The sequence below is a fragment of the Tenrec ecaudatus genome, chromosome 11 (genome assembly GCF_050624435.1).
Source record: "Tenrec ecaudatus isolate mTenEca1 chromosome 11, mTenEca1.hap1, whole genome shotgun sequence".
NCBI lineage: Eukaryota > Metazoa > Chordata > Mammalia > Afrosoricida > Tenrecidae > Tenrec > Tenrec ecaudatus.
Genome location: NC_134540.1, coordinates 97702054 through 97718045, shown reverse-complemented (window position 1 = coordinate 97718045; position 15992 = coordinate 97702054).

Below are 15992 nucleotides of genomic sequence, written 5' to 3'. Positions count from 1 at the left end.
CTTTATATTAAACATATTCTGTTCGAATAACTGGGTGATTTCTCTACCTTAAGTGGATTCAGGCCAAAAAAGTAAGTATATTTTTATGGTTAGGTCTATATGGTACTAGGTTTAGCTTCATGTGTCAGTCATAAAAAATATTTATATTTAAATATAAATTAAAAAATGAATATCAATCATTTCATTTTTCTAGTCTTATCCCATACTTATATTTTCCAAGTAATACAGAATATATATATATATATATATATATATATATATATATATATATATATATATATTCTACTTTCTGGTTACTCTGTGACTCATGCATTTCTAATTCTTATTTTCCTGATTTGTAACATTGAGGTAATAAAAGTAACATCTTCATAGAATCATTCACTGTGAATATCAAAGACATCATTTACACAAGATGGATAGCACATTGTTGCACCTTGTAACCATAAACTCACTGTCTTTGAATCAATGATGACTCAAGGCCACCCACTGTGGGCTTCCTTGATTCAAATGGTTCCTGGGAGGAGGAAGCTCATGGTCCACCCCATACCTGCTACACCACCAGGGCTCCTTGCATTCAGGAAACATGACATCTCCTGAAGGTATACAGTTTGGGTCACCTTAGAGAAGCTGGTTTTGAGACAATGCAATGGTCAGAATTCTTCATAAATAAATTTTCATCTAACATTAAATCAAATCATTTGTTATTTATGATGAGGAAATGACAAAAAAGAAAAGAAAAAAAATTAACTTAATAAATATTTATTTATGGCATTTCTGTGAGAAAGAATATGTAGAGATGAACATGCAGAAAATTTAAATATTTGAACTTTGGGGGTTTATCATTCATATTTCATATCAGTCATAATGATAACAAATGAGATACACATGATATGTTGCATGCTTTGGAATATGTGTTTCATAAAATGAAAAGAGATCAATCTACTTTGAAAGAAATCAGCAATCAATCAAGTTGATATAAAATATAAGTTTTACAATATTATATTGCTTTAAATCTCAAAATTTCTTATATTTTTCTAAAATTTTCAGGTATATAAGATGATATTTTCCCCATTCATATTTCAAAAAGTCCTACTGCTTTTAATTCACAACCATATGCCAAAGCACTTAACTCTCCTCATGCTCTTCAATGAATTGCTCAGTTTGGAAAAGCCTGACACATCTTTGAACTAGAAAGCATTTCCTGTAGAAATGTTTAGGACCTCTTATCTCTGATCTCCCATTGCACTTTGTACATAACACGTTCTGATTACAAACTACACTGTATTACAAGTATATTTTCCTTTTATCTGCCTATTTGGCTGGCTCTGAATCTTACACATTTTCTTGGTAAAACAATGCATGAATGTACCATGAATAAATTAATAAAAAATGTTGTTATTTACTGCTGGGATCTAAATATTATATCTCATGTGTTAAAAGGATAATTTCAAATGCAAAGATGTAAGTTTGTCAATGATATAGTTAAAATTTATTGTGCCAAGCTAGCCGATAAACACATGTGGAGTTAATTGAAGAGTGGAGAGATAAATGGATTAGTGTTGCCTTTCTAGTTCTCTGGTCTCTTGTTTTGTGATGGTCGGACCAGGGTGCAACTGCCTTAGCCAGTTCCCTGAATCAGCCAACAAAGCTCACTTCCTGCAAGACATCCCTGAGGAAAAGCCACACATGGACCTACCCTGATGCAGCCCTGGGTGCTGGAACAGCCATGTCGAGACCCCTGCCAGTGCTGAGATGTTTACACATTCACTGATTCAGCTTTCCTCCTGCAGTTGCCATCATTGCGTCTGTTTTGTGAGATGGAGGACTTTGTGGATTTGTGTTGGACACATGTTGGACTGTGGTCTTGGGCAGCACTGGGTTGGGATGTGTTCTTGATGTGCACTTGCCCTTTATTTAAAACTCTCTCTTATACATATGAGTTTCTGTGGATTTGTTTCTCTAATGTATCCAGATTAACACAGTCAAAGAGTTAAAATAAACTATTCCAGGTATTTATATAATTAATATGGAATTTAGGGAAAAAATTCTCACCATCTAACTTTTGAACACCCATTTTGTTCAACTGAATCATATGACCAAGTGATTATATAAATGTCATCCTAGATTATTATGTTGGTGGAAATGGAAAGGAATGACATTTCAAAAATCACACTCATGATCGCTTTTTTTGTATTAACTGAACTATGGGGAGCACTTGTTAGGTAAAACATTAGTCTAAACTCTGTAAGACAATATTGTTTATTGTTGTTAGGTCAATTTGAACTCATGTGACCCCATGTGTTTAAACTGGAATTTTCAGTGCTAGGACATTGAGACCAGGGCTGTATCCAGTGGCACATCTGGGCAGGTTCTAACCCCAACCTTTACGCTAAGAATTATTCCCAAGTTTGAACCCATTATTGCAGCCACAGTGTCAATTGATCTCATTCCTCTCCTTTGCTGCCCTCTACTTTACCAAATATGATTTCCTTCTCCAGGGACACTTCTTTCCTGACAACATATCCAAAATATGTAAGACAAATCTCATCACTTCTGAAAACATATCCAAAATATGGAAGGTGAATCTCAGCATCCAAAGAGCAGGCTGGTCCTCCTTCCAATACAGATCACATTGTCCTTTTAGCAGTGCACTGTAGTTTCAATATTCTTCTCCAGCACTGAAATTCAAACATCAAAATTCAATTCTTTAACAACACAATTCACTTCAATCCTTCTTTGGTCTTCTTTATTCAATGTCCAAAGTCCACAAGCATATGATGCAAATGATAATAGCATGGCTTGGGTCAGGCACATTTTAGTCCTCTAAGTAATGCACTTGTTTTTCAACACTCAAAAGAAATCTTGTGCCACTGATTTATATCATGGAACTCATCTTTTCAACTCTTGATCACTGCCTCTTTGAGCTTTATGGTGAAGCCAACCAAGACAAAGTCCTTGACAATTTCAACCTCTCCTCCATTTATCATGATATTACCTACCGATCAAGTTTAAAGGATTTTGGTTTTCTTTACACTGATTTATAATCCATATTGAACGATATAGTCCTTGATCATTATCAGCAAATGCTTCAAATCATCCACACTTTAAACAAGCAAGCCTAGGTCATCTGCATACCATAGGTTGCTAATAAACCTTCCTCCATCCTGATACCACATTTGACTTTATATAATTCAGCTTCTCTGATTATTTGCTCAACATACAGATTGAATATGGGTGGTGAAGGAAAACGGTGCTTTCATATGCCTTTCATGACTTTAAAACAACTAAAATAAATGCTAACACACACCAACAATGATTAATACCACCAGCAAAACAGCTAAAAGAAAAATAATAAAGACTAGAGTATAAAAAAGATGCATCAAAAAAGCAATAGAAAAAAATCAATAACACTAACGGTAGTTTGAGAAGATTAACAAAATAGATAAACCACTGGAAAACATAGAAAAGGAAAAGAAGGAGAAAAATAAAATATTACAAATAAGTGAAATGAGTGATATCACAACAGAACCAAGCAAAATAGATAATTACACAATATTATGAAAAAACGGCATTCCAATAATTTCAAAAACAAAATAAATAAACAAATCTAGATGTGCATTACTCACATAAATTAACATAGATTGATGTAGAAAAAATTAACAGACATATGACACAAAAAGAAATAACTGTTGTCATAAAGAAAGAAAAAAACAATACAATTAACACAATGGTGAGATGCCACCTCAAATTAGCACTGGTAGCAAATTTAAATCAGAAAATAATGAATGCTGAGCGAAGGTAGAAAAATTGGAACACTTACATACTGTTGGTATAGTTCAGAATTTTACAGCCACTATGGAAAACAGTATTTTGTCAGGTTCCAGCGAGGCAGTTCCAACCCACAATGACACAGGAAAATGAAACACTGACTGATCCAGACTCATTCTCCCAATTGCTCCTAGGCTTGAGCCTATTGTCAATCTATCTCCTTTAGGGCATTACTCTCTCTCAATGTCCCCCTCCTTTACCAAGCATGATGTCCTTATGCAGGAACGACTCTCTCCTGACATGCACAAAGTATGCTGGACAAAGAATTGCCACTCTTGCTTTTAATGAACACTATGGCCACAGTTTTTTCAAGATTTGCTTGTATTTTTGGCAGTCCGTGGTATTTTCAATATTATGAGCACCCCAATTCATACACATCAATTCTTCCTGGAGAAGAGTCTGGCACCTCTTTAATGACATGTAAATAGAAACACTCCACAACCCTGAACTTTCTCTACTCAAAATATATCCCAAAGAAATAAATGACAAAATATGAACAGATACATAAACACATGTTTATTGTAGTACTTTCTATATTACCAAGCAGTAGAAATCACCAGCGACTTCCTTTGGAGGAATGGATAAAGAAACTCTGCTACATATCTACAGTTTAGGAGTCCTGGTTGTTTTGTGGATATTCACTGAGCGGTTGACTTCCAGGTCAGCAATTCGAAACCACCAGCCTCTCTTCAGGAGAATGATGAGGTCTTCTACTCATAAAGAGTTAGTCTCAGAAACTCACAGGGGCAGTTCCACCCTGTCCTGTAAGGTCACTATGAGTCGGTATCAACATGATGGCCATAAGTGTGGTTTTGTACACAGTACAATATTGTACATCTCTAAAAAAATATTGAAACTACAAAAGGCTTTATGATGTGAATGAATTTGGAAGAAACACTCAGCAAGGTTTGTAAATCTCATAAGAAATACTATATGGCATTTTCATCATAAATGAAACAAAACCAGAAAACAAAGAACAATTTTCATACCAAAAGAAGCTGTGTTTGAAGGATATGGTGGCGACCATGGTAAAGGCAGAAACAAGGGAAAGGGGAAGAGGGACAGGAAGAGGCAAGGAAGGAAAAAGGAGAAGAAAAAAGTTCTGGGATATGATCGCTCTTCTAATGAGAGAGGATGCACAACTGTGTTTTTTATATTTTTCTCTATGCATTATATTCCAAAAATAAAAATAAATAAAAGAGAATGGAATTTTTCCATGAATTTTTTAAACACACACACACACAGAGAGAATTCCACTTAATTCTCTTGGAATACTGCGTTTGAACCCAATGGGAATTGTATCAGAAAGACAAGTAGCCACATTGGAAGCACATGTGCAAGTATTTCAGCACAATCCCAGCTGCAGTTTCTCCTGTAATCCAGACTGAATTGCCTGGTCTGATCCTTATTATTCCAATGTCCAATTATTATGTAATTCCAATTCTTGTAGCCACCTAAACTACTGTAAAATTGGAAAAGACTAACAGTCTGTACTAAGCCCTGAGAATGCAGCCTAATTATGATAAAAGACTTGTGGCGACTTGTTATGTAGCAAGAGATAGCCCCAAGTAACAGCAGGAACAGCTAACATGAATAAGCTGTGACTTTTCATTAAGATGTTTCCCTGCATCATATCAATAACCTGACGTACTTAGCTTTCTATTGATAGCATTGTTTGGTATGTTTTACTTAGCAAGCTCTCTCACAACCTCAATTTGTAATTGTTATTGTTGTTAGATGCCTTCAAATTGGTTCCAAATCATAAAGACCCCATGCACAACATAACAAAACAGAGCCTACTCCTGCGTCATTCTTACAATTGTTCTGTGGAGTCCATTATTGCATCCCCTGTATCAATCCATATCTTTGAGAATCAATCTCTTATTCTCAGGCCATCTATTTTACCAAGCATGATGGCATTTTTCAGGGGCCGGTTTCTTCTGAAAACATGTTCAGTACTTGAGATGAAACCTCATCATCTTTGCCTCTAAGGAATATTCTGGCTATATTTCTTCCACGACATATTTATTTGTTCTTCTTGCAATCCATGCTACATTCAATATTCTTTCCCAGCTCCACATTCAAATGCATCACTTTTTCATCTTTCTTTATTCATTGTCCAACATTCACGCCTACGAAGAGACTGAAAACACATTGGCTTGGATAGGCGCACTTTAGTCCTCAAAGTAACATCCTTGCTTCTCAACACTTTAAAGAGAGCTTGTGCAACAAATTTACCTAACGCAATGCATCTTTAGAGCTCTTGAGTGTTGAGTGTTTATTGTAGATCCAAGCAAGACAAAATCTTTGACCATGTGAGATTTATTTGGTTATTTTATGTATTTATTGCTCAAGTCCCTGGTTCTGGAACTGTGTTCTTTCTGATATAGTGCAGTTTCTGCGTTGATTGGCTCAGCACACAAACTGGTTCAGTATGGTGAGGACATATCCAAGATGCATGCACTTTTCCTTATTTTAAACCACGTTCCCTTCAAATTATTGGCTCTTGATCCATGTACGAGTTCCACATGAGCACAATTATGTGTTCCTTCATTCCCTTAGTGCTCAATGCTATTCTTAGAGTTTTGATCCACGTAGTTGAATACCATTGCATAGTCAATAAAACACTTAAGTGGTGCTCTGGCCTTTCCGGCAATGTTCACCTGATATCGGCAATGATATCCCTCATTAGATGCCCGCTTCTAAATCTGACTTGAATTCGTTAACTCCCTGTCAATGTACTTCTGAAACCACTATAGAAAGACTTTCAGGAAAATTTTACTTGTATGTGATCCTAATGATATTGTTCAACAATTGCTGCATTCTCTTGGGTAAACTTTCTTTGAAGTGTGGACAAATAGGGAATATTTTTTCCAGTCAGTTGACCAGTTATTTGTCTTCCAAATTTCTTGGCATAGATGGATGAGTGTCTCTAGTGTTTCATCAGCTTGTAGCATTCCAATGAGTATTCAGTCAAATCTCAGTCTTGTTTGTGGCAAGAGTTTTAATGAAGCAGGGACACCTTCCTTCATTACCATTGGGTCTTGGGCCTATGCTGCCTCTTTAAATGGTTGAATGTTGACTAGTTCTTTTTTTAATAAAGTGTCCACATGTGTTCCTTACATTTTCTTTTGATGCCTCCTTCTCCATTCAATATTTTGGCAATACATCTTTCAATATTGCAACTTGAAATTTCAATTTTTATTTGTTCCTTCAGCTTAAAATATGCTAAGTATACACTTCCTTTTTTGTTTCCTAACTCCAGGTCTTTGCCCATTTTTGCTTATACTACTTTACTTTGTCTTCTGGAGCTGCCCTTGGGAATGTTTTCATTCAACTCATGGACTTCATAATTTTTTTTCCATTTGCCTTACCTACTCTGCAGTCAATAATAATTTTCAAAGTCTTTTTTGATGCCTATTGATCTTTTCTTTCATTCCTGTCTTTTTAATAAGCTGTTGTTTTCTTCATATATATTGTTCTTGATGTCATCCCATAGATCATCAGGTCGTCTGACATTAATGTCCAACGGATCAAGTCTATTCTTGAGATGTTTTCAAAATTCAAATAGTTTGTACTCAGGGTCTTCTGTTGGCGCTCTTGTTTCGAGTTCCCTCTACTTCAACTTGAACTTACATTTGAACTGGATGTGTCTTCCACAGTCATCTCCTGGCCTTCTGTGGCTGCTGACATTGAGCTTCTCCATTTCCTCTCCTACAATTGTAATATATTTAATTTCTGTGCATTCCACCTGGAGAAGTCCATCTGTATGTTGTTGACGTTGTCATCAGGTGCTCATTTCTGACCTATAGCATTCATAACAACTCTATGTTCAACAGAAGGAACAGCACCCTAGTCCCATGTCATCCTCACACTTTTCCCTACTCATGACATTATTGTTACAACCAATGCCTTCAAAGTGTTTCCCCGTTTTCAAACATTCTAAAGAGTTCTTGTGTGGCAGATTTACTCAATGTAATGCATCACTTGACCTCTGGGTAGCTGTTTCCATGAGCATTGATTGTGAACCCAAACATGACAAAATCCTTAACAACACTAATCATCTATCACGTTGTAAGGATTTAGATCTTTTCATTCTTCGCCATCATCTGAAAGTACTTCAAGTCCTTTTCCCTTTCAGTAAGCAAGGGATTGTCCGTTGTATTTCACAGCTTTCCTCCAGTCCTGGGGCCACATTTCTCTTCAGACAATCCAGCCTCCTTGATTATCTGCTCCGCCCATTTTTATAGTCACCATAGAAGTTTTTGAGGAAAAAAAAGTTATTTAAAGTGAAGAATTTATTGGTATTTAAAAATTCTATCATGAGATATAGTACCAAGGCCATAGTTTCCAATGACTGTTCTTCCTCTTTATTTCTAAGTTTTCTATTCCAGGAACCATCCATTATTAATGCATATTTATTGCACAACTAATCAATTTCAGAATGAAGAAGTTGGTAGAATTTTTCAATGGCTTGATCACTAGCTTCAGTAGTCAGTGTGAAAATTTGAATATTAGGTATATTGCCTGGATTTCCATCAGAGAGAGCATTGTACTTCAAAACAGATGTAGAAACATCTTTTCAGAAAATGAATATCACACCATTTCTGAAAATTTGTCATTCCTAGTATGGTGAATCATGATTATTTGATTCAAAATTGCAAATATCAGTTCATTTCAACTTACTCGATATTTCCTAGGACACCATTCTATATCTATTCTATCTTATTTTTATTTATTTATTTTTTAGTTACGGTCTTTTTTTTAACATTTTATTAGGGGCTCATACAACTCTTATCACAATCTACACATATACATACATCAATTGTATAAAGCACATGCGTACATTCTTTCCCTAATCATTTTCAAAGCATTTGCTCTCCACTTAAGCCCTTTGCATCAGGTCCTCTTTTTTTCCCCCTCCTTCCCCGCTCCCCCCTCCCTCATGAACCCTTGATTCTATCTTATTTTTGACAACTTCAAACTTTCCTAGATTTATACTTCATACCCTCCAAGTTCAAATTATTATGATATGTGTGCTTTCAACTGTTTATTCTCTATTTGAGTCCTGGCTCAGCAGCAAATCAAGTTCCAGCAAACTTTGCCTCATATACAGCGTTAAGATTCCTTCTCCTTTAAGAAGGCAGTTATTTCCTAGTTATATTTTGAGAGCTTTCCAACTCGAGCAGCTCACAAGGTTATATGCGAATTTCTCAACATAAATGATTGTTAACCTACATCTATGTTATTGGAATTATTGGTTTTAGGGCTGTCATTTTGAAATGCTTGAACTAACACACATTCTTTTTGAGCTATGCATATTAAGCTTTACCTCACTAAAATCAATAGCTGTTAGTTATTATTGCTGTCAATTGGAATGCAGTTTTCAACTCATAACAGAATAAAGCATTTCCTGGTCCTATTTGATTTATATTATTTTCTTCTAAGGGGATGCCAAAGTATGCATTTTAAAACATATGAAAGAAAAACAAAACAAAAGCAGTGCCCCAAAGGAAAAGAATGCATGCTCTTTTACACCTGCTATAATCATTCTGGATGCCAAATTTTGTTTATTGATTGTTCTTGTTTGCCTTGAAGTCTGATTTCTCAAAGATTAATATTGCTACCCTTGCTTTCTTTTGGTTGCTGTTTGCTTGGTATATTTTTGTCCAGCCTCTAATTTTTAGGCTGAATTTTGAGGTGTGTTTCTTGTAGGCAGCTTATTGACAGATTTTGTTTTCTTATCCATTCTAATAATCTGTGACTCCTTACTGGTGAATTTCATAGATTAAAACTCATTGAGGGTGCATAAGCTAATGTGGTGAAGAAAACTGATGGTGCCTGGCTATCAAAAGATATAGAGCCTGGGATCTTAAGGGCTTGAAGGTAAACAAGCGGTCATCTAGCTCAGAAGCAACAAAGCCCACATGGAAGAAGAACACCAACCTGTGTGATCACGAGGTGCTGAAGGGATCAGGTATCAGGCTTCATCTGATCAAAAATCTTACCATAGGGAATGAAGGGGGGAGTGCAGAGTGGAGACCCAAAGCCCATTTGTAGGCCACTGGACATTCCCTTACAGAAGGGTCTTGGGGAGGAGACGAGCCAGGCAGGGTGCGATTTAGCAACGATGAAAAATACAACTTTCCTCTAGTTCCTAAACGCTTCCTACCCCCATTCCCCAGCCCCCCCAACCTCCCCCCCCCCCCACACACACACACTATCATGATCCAAATCCTACCTTGCAAGTCTGGCTAGACCAGAAGATGTACACTGGTACAGATAGGAATTGGAAACACAGGGAATCTAGAACAGATGATCCCTTCAGGACCAGTGGTGTGAGCGGCATTACTAGGAGGGTAGAGGGAGGGTCAGTTGGAAAGGGGGAACTGAATACAAGGATCTACGTGTGACCACATCCCTGGGGGACGGACAACAGAAAAGTGGGTGAAGTGAGACGTTGGACGAGGAAAGATATGACAAAATAATAATTTATAAATTATCATGGGCACATGAGGGAGTGGGGAGCAGGGAGGGAGGGGGAAAATGAGGAGCTGATGCCAGGGGCTTGGTGGAGAGCAAGTGTTTTGAGAATAATGAGGGCAATGAATGTGCAAGTGTGCTTTACACAATTGATGTATGTATGGATTGTGATGAGTTGTGAGCCCCTAATAAAATGATTAAAAAAAACACGCATTCAGATGACTAATATGTATACATTTGTTATTGCCATCTTTGCTTTATATTTGTGTATACTGTGTGAGGGTGCTATGTGTTGTGCTTAGTTTTCTTTGTTCTTCTTGTATTACTTCGATGGTTTGGCATTACTCTGTGTGTGTTGTTATTTTGAGGAATTAGCCTGTATGATATTTCAGGTTTGTGTGATGTGGCTGTTCTCAATTTTTTGGCGATAGTAATTCATTGACTATTTTTTTGTGGTGGTGGTTTTATTTTTGTGAATTTTCTAAATTTCTCCTTGTTTTGGAATATTTTTATTTTGCCATCAAATTTGAATGATATTTTTGCTGGTTACAAGATGGTAAGTTGGCAGTTTTATTTCCTGGAAGTCTGAATAAGTTACTCTATTGTCTTCCTCCCTGAATTAATTCTGCTGAAAAATCTGAATTTATTCTAATTGCTGAAACTTCATATATAATTTATCTTTTTTTCCTAGCAGTTCTTAGAATTTTTTCCTTATAATTAATGTTACACCTCTTCACTGCAATATGCCAGGGAGCTTTCCTTTGGCGATCTCTCCTTGTTGGTGTTCCTTTGGCTCCCTGAATAATTGAAATTTCTCTTGAAGAGGCTCTTGGGAAATTCTTGGTGCGCCATGTTTTGTTTGTTTGTTTCTTCCTCTTCTGAAATCCCAATGAAATATAGGCTGTTGTTTTGATTGAGTCCCACATCGTGCTCAAGCTACTCTCAGTCTCTTTCCCACTTTTTGTTATATGTTCCTCTTTTAGATTGGAGTCTGTAGATTTGCTTCAAGCTCATTAATTCCTGTTGTTATCTCTTCAGTTCTGTTCCTCTGTTCTTTTACAGTATTGTGCAATTATTTTATTGTAGCATTTGACTTTTATGTTTCCAGTGAGTTACTCCTGTAAAGCCTGCAATGAGGCTTACAGCCTTTCTATATTTTCACTTTTCCTCTCACACTCTTTCTTTTTCTGTTTTGTAAGTGTAGTCATCATTCTTGTAAGTTCTTATCCATTAGTTTTGTAGCATATTTAATTTCAGGCATTTTGTTTAAGTCTTATTAGTGTTTGGTTGTGTGTGTGTGGGTGTGTGTGTGTGTGTGTGCGTGTGCGTATGAACCAATGTCTTCTGTGGTTTTCTTGACATCTTGGTGTTGTCATAGGTGGTGTTAGGGATGTGGGGTTATGTGGGAGTAGTTAATTCTGTTATTTGGTGTGGTCACGTGGTAGATACTTTATATTAAATATCTTGGGGACAGTGTGAGATTAAGGATGGGGGAGATCAAAAAGTGGGAGAGGAGATGTTAGAGGAGCGAGAAACAAAGAAACAGGAAAGCAAAAAGAGGAAGGGTCTGGTAATGTTAATTGGTAGGTTAAAAGCAAGGAAATAGCACACACCCCCCCCCCCAAATTTTCTTACTTGTTTCACATGATGGAGGATTGGGTAATGATATTTGAGAGAAAAAAAGGGGGAAATGTAACCGTTGTGTCAGCTTTTGGTTTGATGAGGATGAAAAGAAATGGGATGTATTACCAAGAAGAAAGGAAACGTAACTAAAAACGCCGGTGAAATAAAAATTTACATAATAAAATTAAAGAAAGCTAGAACAAGAGAGAAAGTATTAAAAATAAAAATAGACGTAAAAATCAATACTAATGTAAGAAGCTGGAGAGATGTTAATGTATGTTTGGCTGGAAGACAAATCCAGGAGATCTGTCTCTCATGTGGGAGCAAGCTTGTGAGTTTATGATATGTTGGGGGACTCGAGAGCAAAGTACAGTGAACAGAAAACAGTAAAGGAATAACATATTTTTCTGTCCCTGTGCATACCCACTGATGGGGCATCTTATTAATGAATTATAAGAATAGTGCACAACTTTAATTTAAAGAGGAGGAGCGTATAGGAATGATAGAACATGCAGCAGCAACAATACCAACAAAAGAAAACTGGTACCTAGTCCTTGTCTGGAGGTAAATCAGAACTTTGTGGAACAGAGGCCTGTGGAGCATTCGGGGACAGTGTGTGGTAGGAAATTGTTTTACTCCCTTACCTTAATTTAGGGTGTCAGGGTAGGGTTGAGATTAAAGCTGCTATCTGGTAGGGCTGAGAGTCCTCTATTCAAGTTAGGGTCATTACCTTAAATACTAGATGTCTGGCAGATCAGGTCAGAGGGGACAGAATTTTACAGTCTTCTAATGTTGGAGATGACCAAGTTGAGATAGGGAAGTAAGGTCTTTATTTGCCACTGAATTGTATGGAGAGAGGAATGAAGTAATAGCCTACTCAAAGCACAGATTCTTTTCTGAGTGGCTTGGGTGCTGACTAGGTCTATCCAGCACGTTAGCCAGAAATGGCTTCTGGACACTGATGCTTTTATTTTTTTGTCTCAGGCCCAAACTTCATGTCCATCCTTTGTAATATTTCCGTTGCAATTTCTACCTGCAGTGTTATCCTAATAGCTGACTAATGGGCTAGGTGTGTGTTGTCTGCTACCAAAATATAGTTCAAAGGAAAAGAAAGCCTAAATATGTCCCCCTGAAGAACTGCACCTCAGGAGAGCTATCTCCACGCAGTTCAGTAGACTGTCCAATCCCCGCTATTGGGGCGGTAGAGCTTAGAGCATATCAGACCGAAACACCCTTGGTTTGGGCCTAGAGCCAAGTATATTTACGCTTATATCCACCCAAGTCTGGTCACCCAGAACTCTGTCCCAGCAGGTTTTCTGGTAAACCACCCTAACTAGCTCCCAGACCATAAAAATTAGTCAGAAGAGTTAGGAAGCTGAGCTCTGCTTGTGACTGCCTTGACACAGAGGAGTCTGGCAGCAAGTATTGCTCGCCTTTTATTTTAATAAATTTATGTCTATTTACTTTTATGCTGAAAATCTTGTGGTCTGGAAATGTTTAGATATCCCTCTCAATGACCCTTCTGTGCCATTTTCTGCGAAGTCCCTCCTGTTTGTGGTACTTGGTCACCATCTAGCTCCAACACTAAATCGTAACTCCATTTATTCATTGTTATAGGGCTGGGCATTTAGGTTGTTCTCATCAACTTGCTGTTTTTAGCAAGTCAGACTGGCTAGGGGAGAAGGGGTGATAAATGGAAGGAAACTGGCAGGAATCTTAAACACAGAAAAGAGCTGGAGACATTCGTCCAAATATACCTTTCTGGCACCAAGGTAAGTGAAGGGTAGAATAAAACACAGTTCCTTATCATTGAAAGAGGCCCGAGATATGGGAGATAATGAAATAGCCAGTATTGAGGGGTGTGGAATTGTGGTAGTTACATAATTTGGTGTCACCTTCAGACTGTTAAGAACGAAGGGATGAGGTTTAGCCTGTCAATCAGGTCTCAGCTTGATGACCTCATGTGAAGGCTCAACAGAGATAAAAACCTCACTGGTGGCCAGACGCACCCTCTCTCTGCTTTGTCTCCTTGCAAGACATTCTTATTTACAAGCCACATGGAGCCAAACTGTTGGAGCCAGAGCCCTGGAGCTGGAAGAGCCTCATGGAGAGCCACACCAGCACTGAGATGCTTCCATCACCACTGGATCCCAACAGTTTTCACCCATAGGCCTGCATAGGTTGCTTGAGTCTGAAGAGGAATTTATGGATTGGTATCAGACAATTAGGCTAATATAGGACTTATGAACTTGGACTTGACTGAACTGGGATGTTTTCTTAATATTCAATTGCTCTTTGATATAAAAGTCCCTCTTACACACATATGAGTGTTTCTTGCATAGTTTCTCTAGTCAACTCACACTAACACTGGAATAAAGACAGGCTATTGACACAGCGCCCACAATAACTACATGGACTTTTGAATTTGAGGCCTGAAATAAGAGCACAGCATGAAGTCTAGGGTGCTGTGGTCGGGGCTGGAATTGCACACATCCTAAAGGATGGTATACTACAGAGAATTAGCCAATGGCAGAAGACCCACCAGAAAACCAGCCTATGGTTCGAGGTGCTACATTAGCTAAATTTTTCAAAGTATCCTCCATCCGTAAATCAACTCTTTCTGTGGAGACCATTTTTTCTGATTCTGATCTGGATTGTGTTCCTTGCCTGAAATCTTTCTTGCAAGTGGGACAAGGACTGAGGAGTGGAGAGGTTAGAAACTCTGAGCCCTCCTCCCAGTAACATGCCTGTGAAAGTGCTGCTGTGAATATGTATGTTTATATATTTATTGTTAAGATTCTTATTTCTTTAGGATAGATAACCAGGAGGGAATGATTTGGAATTTCTGTTCCCAGTTGTTTGATGTAGCACCATATAACTTCCTACAGTAGTTTTACATACTTACACACTTACCAGCAGAGAGTGATAATTCCCATTTCTCTGCAACCATTCTATCATTTGTTCTTTTCTGCTTTTGGAACTTGGCTGTCATTGTTGGAATGAGATTGCATCTCATTATTACTTTGATTTTCACTTCCAGATGGCTAGTGATCATGGGATTTTTCCATGTGTTTGATGGCCATTTGCACAAGCTAAGCTTCCTTTGGAGTCAAAGTAACCCCTTCAGTAAACTCACTCACTCTGTTCAGATCTTTTCTCTGACTCAGATCTGAATGGTTTCCCTCTTCTGGACTCTCTGGCAAGTGTGACAAGAGCTAAGTAGTGGACAGACTCAAATCCTTGAGTTTCCTCTCCATAACAGTCCATTTCATTCCAAATATTTAAAAAATGGGGCAATTATGATTATTTCTGAAGTATTCTGACTTTGTGCAAAGGGAATGTTAAACCAGTCAGAGTTAGGGCTCAAGATTGTTCTGTGCTCTCTCCTATCCTCTAAGCCCAAACCAGGATGAGCTGAACTTGTCAATCAGAGTGCACCATGCATTTGAGATTATTTATCAACATAGGAGAAGAAAAGAAAACAATAATCTTTTCATGGACTAGAAGCTATGTAAATGAGTCTCAACTGCCCATTTATCATAGAAATACAACAAATGGGAGGATTTGGGGAAGGAAGTTGGCAGATTGTATCATTCCAATTCAAGGATAATGTTTCCAGACGCACAATGCCTGTCTGCACATGAAGGTATAACTGCTGGAAATAGTAAGGTTTCTTTCACAAACTACAAGAAAGATTGTTCAGAGTTTAGTGAATATAGCTTCTTTTGCTTGTATTCTTCTTTGAAATTGCACCATCCTCACTGAAAAATACACCTAAATTTATACACATTTTATCCTTCTAGTATTTTACCATTTTTGAATTATGTAAGTAAATAGAAGTAATTATTTTCAGGATCTATTTTGTGCCTTTAAATCAAATGTATCTATAGCGCTTTCCTGTAACCACTTTCATTATTTTTTAGCATTTTACCTTAATTACTGCATTCACTGACTCATAAAAAATTAACACTGATCTCTTAGGATCACCTTATCTTGCATTTTGAATTATAAGCTAGGAAAATAATTATCCTTCATTGTGTATAAGAGCCTTCCTGGCA